At 39.6% G+C, this 7829-nt stretch overlaps 1 long non-coding RNA gene across 1 annotated transcript in view; it reads right to left on the bottom strand.

The window, feature by feature from the left end:
- Positions 1-310: 310 nt before the first annotated feature.
- The window catches only part of LOC141584440 (uncharacterized), a 190674-nt gene continuing 183155 nt past the window's right edge, over positions 311-7829 (bottom strand). The window contains exon 3 of the long non-coding RNA XR_012517497.1: positions 311-379. This is a non-coding gene — a long non-coding RNA (uncharacterized LOC141584440). The remainder of the gene's footprint in view (positions 380-7829) is intronic.

The raw sequence follows: 7829 nt of genomic DNA, 5'->3' as shown, positions 1-7829 counted from the left end.
CTTTCTAGTTGGAATCCAGTCTCACACCTTGCTCCTGATGATGCAGTTAAGAATTATCTTTCATGGGATAAGCATTGTCCTGCTGGGCCCACCAAAACAGCACAGCCACCCTTTTTTTCATAATAGCTTTCATATAATTGAAAATCAACATCCAGATATTTAGAGAAACTCATTTTTCATAATTTACCACAGTTGCCTCTTTTAAAAAGTTATAAATAAGGTGTATTTGTCCATTTTTATGCTGCTGATAAAGATATACCCAAGACTGGGCAATTTACAAAAGAAAGAGATTTAGTGGACTCACAGTTCCATGTGGCTGGGGAGGCCTCATAATCATGGAGGAAGGCAAAGAGGAGCAAGTCACTTCTTACATGGATAGCTGCAGGCAAAGAGAGAGAATTTGTGCTGAGAAACTCATTTTTAAAAACATCAGATCTCATGACACCCATTCACTATCATGAAAACAGCACAGGAAAAACCTGTCCCATGATTCAGTAATCTCCCACTGGCTCCCCTCAACAACATGTGGGAACTATGGGAGCTACAAGACGAGATTTGTGTGGGGACACGGTCAAACTATATCATTCTGCCCCTGGCTCCTCCCAAATCTTATATCTTCTCATTTCAAAACCAATCACTCTTTCTCAACTGTCCCTCAAAATCTCAACTCATTTCAGCATTAACTCAGAAGTCCACAATCCAAAGTATCATCCAAGGCAAGGCAAATCCCTTCTGTCTATGAACCTGTAAAATCAAAAGCAAGTTAGTCACTTCCTAGATACAATGAAGGGACAGGCATCAGGTAAATACAGCCATTCCAAATGGGAGAAATTGGCTAAAACAAATTGTCTCAAGGCCCCAAGCAAGTCTGACATCCAGAGTGGCAGTCAAATCTTAAAGCTCCAAATGGTCTCCTTTGACTCCATGTCTCACATCCAGGGAACACTGATGCAAGAGGTGGGTTCCCATGGTCTGTGGCAGCATTGCTCCTGTGGCTTTGTAGGGTATACCCTCTCTCCCAGGTGCCTTCATGGGCTGGCACTGAGTGTCTGCAGCTTTTTTAGGTGCATGATGAAAGCTGTCAGTGGATCTACCATTCTGGGGTCTGGGAGGACGGTGGCTTTCTCCTCACAGTTCCACTAGGCAATGCCCCACTAGAGACTCTGTGTGGGGGCTCCCACTCCATATTTCCCTTTTGCACCGCCCGAGCAGAGGTACTCCCTGAGGACCCCAGCTCTATAGCAAAGTTCTGCCTGGACATCCAGGCATTTCCATACATCTGCTGAAATCTAGGTGGAGGTTCCCAAACCTCAATTGTTGACTTTTGTGCACTTGCAGGCTCAATACTACATGGATGCTGCCAAAGCTTGGGGCTTGCACCTTCTGAAGCCATGGCTTGAGCTCTACATTGGCCACTTTCAGCCACAGCTGGAACAGCTAGGATGAAGGCCACCAATTTCCCAGGCTGCACATGCACGGTAACCCTGGGCCTAACTCACAAAACAACTTTTTCCTCATAAACTTTCAGGCCTGTGATGGGATGGGCTGCTGCAAAGGTCTCTGATATGTTTTGGAGACATTCTCCCCATTGTCTTTGTTATTAACATTGGACTCCTTGTTATTTATGCAAAAGTCTGCAGCCAGCTTGAATTTCCCTTCAGAAAATGGAATTTTCTTGTCTATCACATTAGCAGTCTGCAAAACTTCCAAACTTTTATGCCATGTTTCCCTTTTAAAACTGAATGCCCCTTGTAGGAGCTCAAGTCCTGTGCTGGGAGCTCCATTGTTCCATGCAGAGCTACAGGGCAGGTACCTTTAAGTCTACTGCAGCAAAACTCATATATGCCTCTTATCCCAGGTGCTCTAACCTAGGAAGGTCAGTTTTATAAGTTCCTGACGTGCTGCTGACTTTTTTCAGAGATACTCTGCCCGACATGGAATGGTCTAGTTACAGTCTGCCAGCAGAGGTGTTGCTGAGCTGCTGCAGGCTCTGCCCAGCTGCTATGTGAACTGCCTCAGTATTGGTGGACTGCCTCAGTAGCAGCAGATGTCCTTCCCCCAACTGAGCTGGACCATCCTGGGTCCAGCTGCGCTTGCTGCAAAACTCTCAATCCAGAGCATTTCAGATTGCTTGTTTTGTGGGGGTGGTACCCGCCAAGCCAGATGGCCTGTCTCCCTGTCTCAGCCCCCTCCCTTTCAGTTGAATATGAACAGACACTTTTCAAAAGAAGTCATATATGAGGCCAACAAACATATGAAAAAATGCTCATCATCACTGATTATTAGAGAAATGCAAATCAAAACCACATTGAGATACCAACTCATGCCAGTTAGAACGGTGATCATTAAAAAATCTGGAGACAACAGATTCTGGAGAGGTTGTGGAGAAATAGGAACACTTTTATATTGTTGATGGGAGTGTAAACTAGATCAACCATTGTGGAAGACAGTGTGGCACTTCCTCCAGGACCTAGAAGTAGAAATTTCATTTGACCCAGCAATCCCATTACTGGGTATATACCCAAAAGATTATAAATCATTCTACTATAAAGACATATGCCCACATATGTTCATAGTGGCACTGTTTACAATAGCAAAGACCTGGAACCAAGCCAAATGCCCATCGACGAACAGACTGGACAAGGAAAATGTGGCACATATACATCATGGAATACTATGTAGCCATAAAAAATGATTAGTTCATGCCCTTTGTAGGGGTGTGGATGAATCTGGAAACCATCATTCTCAGCAAACTGACACAAGAACAGAAAATCAAACACTGCATGTTCTCACCCATAGGCAGGTGTTGAACAAGAAGAACACAGGGACACAGGGAGGGGAGCATCACGCACTGGGATCTGTTGAGGGGAACCAGGAAAGGGACAATGGGGGCATGGGGAGTTCAAGGAGGGATAACATGGGGAGAAATGCCAGATATAGGTGACGGGGGGATGGAGGCAGCAAACCACATAGCCATGTGTGTACCTATGCAACAATCCTGCATGATCTGCACATGTACCCCAGAATGTAAAGTACAAAAAATAAATAAATAATAATAATAATAATAGTAATAAACTGAATGCCTTTAACAGCACCCAAGTCACCTTTTGAATGCTTTGCTGCATAGAAATTTCTTCTGCCAGACACTCAAAATCATCTCTGTCGAGTTCAAAATTCCACAGATCTCTAGCCAGTCTTTTTGCTAAAACACAACAAGAATTTCCTTTGTTCTAGTTTCCAACAAGTTCCTCATCCCCATCTGAGACCAACTCAGTCTGAACGTTATTGTCCATATCACTACCAGCATTTTGAGCAAAGCCATTCAATAAGTCTCTCGAATGTTCTAAACTTTGACACATTGTCCTGTCTTCTTCTGATCCCTCTAAACTGTTCCAACTCTTGCCTGTTACCCAGTTCCAAAATTGCTTCCACATTTTCGGATATCTATAGCAGTGCCCTACTCTACAGGTACCAATTTTCTGAATTAGTTCATTTTCACACTGCTGATAAAGACATACCTGAGACTGGGCAATTTACAAAAGAAAGAGATTTAATTGGACTCACAGTTCCACATGGCTGGGGAGGCCTCATAATTATGGTGGAAGGCAAGGAGCAGAAAGTCACATCTTATGTGGACGGCAGCAGGCAAAGAGAGAGTTGTGCAGAGAAACTCTCATTTTTAAAACCATCATATTTTGTGAGACCAATTTACTATCATAAGAGTAGCATGGGAAGGACCTGCCTGCATGATTCAGTAAACTCCCACCAGGTCCCTCCCTCAACACATGGAAATTATGAGAGCTACAACATGAGATTTGGGTTGGGACACAGAGCCAAACCATATCATAAGGCATTCCTATAAATCAAATAGGACTCTCTTGTAAAGCAACGTTAGCTCATTTCCATTGGTCTATCTATGCGGAAGTTGAAAACTACACACACAAAATGAATTCACAAAAAGTGAAGATCCTGAACCATCTCTTTTCTTCCCAATTGTACCCTATGAATGTTGCTCCTTCTACTAATGCTGTTACTCCTAATACTAAATCATTACTTTTCTTCTACTGCTGCTTTCACTTCTATTACTGGTGATAATAATCATAGATAATACAATGATCATTTGCTGCATGTCTAGCACACATTTAAGCATTGTACATGGGCCAGGTGCAGTGGCTCACGCCTGTAATCCCAGCACTTTGGGAGGCCAAGGTGGGTGGATTACTTTAGGTCGGGAGTTTGAGACCAGACTGACCAACATGGATAAACTCCATCTCCACTAAAAATACAAAATTAGCCAGGCGTGGGGGTGAATGCCTGTAATCCTAGCTACTTGGAGACTGAGGCAGGAGAACTGCTTAAACCTGGGAGGCAGAGGTTGCAGTGAGCTGAGATCGTGCCATTGCACTCCAGCCTGGGGAACAAGAGTGAAACTCCATCTCAAAAAAAAAAAAGTGTTGTACGTGAACTTGCTCATTTAGTCTTCACAATAACTGCATGGAGTTAGATACTAATATGATACGCATATTCTAATGTGAAAGTATAGGCAGAGAGAGGTTGAATAAATTGTCTAAGGCCTAACAGCTTGCATTCAACCCAGAGCACCATGGCGCCAGAACGAATGTTCTTCCATACCATGACCTCATGCCTCAGGATGAGTCTTCACTTATGCTGATTATTGTAAGTGTATACACTTATTACATAGCTTAAAAATTCTAGACATGCGTTTAAATAAACTGTTAAACATTTTGAGAATGAGCTATTTACCGAGATTGTTATAACTAACTTATTTTGGAATAATTATGTTACCCTATGGAAAACACTTTTGAGCTTTTAGTCATATTATTTTTCTCAAAGAAGATGAATTAACATTATATATAGTCAAGGTTTAGCCTCCAGAAATGTATAATTAACCAAAAATCTAGAAACACAATATTTTTACTATTCTGACCCTATGAAAAATTTTTAAAAGGGCATTTTTAAATTCAATTTTAATTTGACATGAATAATTTGATATAGATCTACATGTATAGTTACAACTCCTTATATACTCTAGGATCCCCAGTGGATATCTGAAACCTCAGATAGTACTGAGCCTTATTTATGCTATATTTTTTCTATACATACATATTTATGGTAAAGTTTAATTTATACATTGGACACAAAGAGATTAACAAGAATAATAATGAAATACATCAATTATAACAATATGCTGTAACAAAAGTAAAATAAGGGTTACTTGAACACAGCACTGAGATACAGTGAGAAATAGTTGATCTGGTAACCAAGAAGGCTGCTAAGAAACTAACAGGTAACTGACAGGTAGCACATACAGTGTGGAGACACCAGACACAGAAATGATTCACGTCCCAGGTGGGATGGAGTGGGAGGGTTAAAGATTTTATTATCCTGCTCAGAAAGGCATGCAATTTAAACATATGAATTGTTTACTTCTGGAATTTCCATTTAATATTTTTGGACCCCATTTTACTGTAGATAACTGAATGTGTAGAATGCAAAACCACAGCTGGCACAGGGTAGGGGCTACAATATACAGATGTGTAGATAGGCAGATATATAGAAATAACAAGAATCAGTTATTGCCTTTTTAGGCCTTCAATCTCATGAAGAAGGTAAGTACATAAAATATAGTAGTAATAAGATGTATGTGTCATTGTGATGAATAATGACTACATGTTATTTCTCTAAAAATAGTGAAAATTCCTTTGCAGATAGAGAATACATCTTTCCTCTTATAGCTGTATGACATAATTAAGTTTTTGAAATGTAGTAGCTTTCCAGAAGTATTTATTGAGTGCTAACTGAACCATCATATAGATTATGTTTTATTTGTAGTTGTTCATGCATCTGAAGTATCTTGATGTTTCCTAAAAGATGTCATAAATTTTACAGGATAATTAGCAGTTCCCACACAACGATGAATGTTCACTTTGGGAGCTGGAAAGTAGAAAAGCAATCCGAAGTTTCCCAAAAGTGCATAAGTATTATGATTTTATGAATAAAAATTGTGAGCTATATGCTCCCTAAAAAGCAAAAGGATATCTAATTGCAAATTATTTTATTTGATATTCAAGTCAACTTAATTTGTAATTAGTAAGTCAGAAAGGCAATATTTCTAATAATAAATAGTTATTAGCTTAGTTTTGGGGGTAAATCTCAGATTTTTTTTCTTTACTTCCTTTCTCTGTCTTACACAACCTTAGAGGGATGTGATCATCTCTTAGTGCTATCCTCTAGAAATGAAATTGGGAACACTTGTATTGTATATAAAGTGGGAGATAAACCTATTTAACTGATAGTATTTGAGGACTTTAATCCTTGCAACCCTTACTGCTAGGACATTTTGGGGCAAAATCATCTATCCATCAGTCTTTCTGGGACTGCAGCAGCCAATACTTGAAACTAGTCTCCGAAGATCAAATCAGGGTGGTTGAAGGATAAGGAAACCATATCTCTCTCACGAAGGACTTAATCCCATCAAGTAGTTTGTTTCTCATAGTCTTCTAAACTGTTTAGACTGTAAGGCAAGCTTTCACTTTTAAAGAGATTTGGAACATAAAATTAATGCTGGTACCAAATGCAGTCTTCAGCCTCTGCAGTCAGCCACAGCACTGATAACTCAAAAACAACATTACAAAAAGATAGGAGTTTAAAAAAAATGAAAATCTCAAGCTTACTCAGATAAAATAATCAGAAATCTTCACAGTCAAATCTAAATTTCTGAATACTATCTGATAATGGATTAAAGGAATTCATTATTAGGTGTACCAGGAAGTAGCATACTCTGTATAGAGCTATATCGACTCCATGAGAAAAAAAATGTATTACCATAGATCACAGAAAATGAAATTATTTAATATATTGTCTAGGAATTCAGACTTTTAAATTTGACTGCTACAGGTATAGACTATAGAAAACAAAAAGAGAAGCATGGAGAAGACCTGTCTATTTCACTCTCAGGAGGTATCAAGTTTCGCCTGTCTTTGAATGATCTTAGACTCTAGATTTAAGGAAAGAAAATCACCTTATATTTCCTCTTTAGATCAGAAGAAAAAATTGGATAAATGTGGCTATTTGTGGTTGGGGTAAGCAACAGGTTATATAGTATCCAGATTCACGTCTCTGCATTTATTCTCTGAATTTCACTTCAGCAGCTATGTCGCCAGCAGCCTGAAACTGCCAGCTACCTGAAAGCTTAATAACTACTTGAATATGATGCTCAGCACTCAAGATGACAGTCTACATCCCTGAGACTAGGCAGTAATAATTAGTTTGATGACTTTCATTGATAGGTAAAACTGGTTTTAATGCTACTTACTAAGTCCTGTGTTAACTGTTATCCAAATTATATAATTTATTATTCTCACCAATGCTATGAAATAAACCATATGATTATTTACACTTTACCATTGAAAAAAACTCAGTGATTTGGAGAGGTTAAATAACTTGCCAAAGGTGACATGGCTCACAAGTAATGAAACAGGGACTCAAATCCAGGTCTCTGACCATAAACTTTGGGCTTTGAAATGCTCCTAACTATAATATTGTATTACCTTAGGTTCCAGGTAGGTCAACTAGATCCTTGCTAATATATAAATGTCCAGAAAAGATGCTAGGCTACCACACATGCCTTGGAAAGCAAGGGTGCAGTGAGAAGGGTGAGAGGGACTTCAAGAAAACCATTTAAGGTGCCTGATATCTGCCTATGGGACTGTGGGAGATCCTGTGAATACACTGTCAAACATTCAGCTCTAAGAAATCTAAAATCTAGAGCCTAAGTGTGGTGGCCCATTCCCAGCACTTTGGGAGGC

The sequence above is a fragment of the Saimiri boliviensis genome, chromosome 5 (genome assembly GCF_048565385.1).
Source record: "Saimiri boliviensis isolate mSaiBol1 chromosome 5, mSaiBol1.pri, whole genome shotgun sequence".
Taxonomy (NCBI): Eukaryota; Metazoa; Chordata; class Mammalia; order Primates; family Cebidae; genus Saimiri; species Saimiri boliviensis.
Note: the sequence above shows the minus strand (reverse complement) of the source record. Positions and strands in the feature narration are given on the sequence as shown.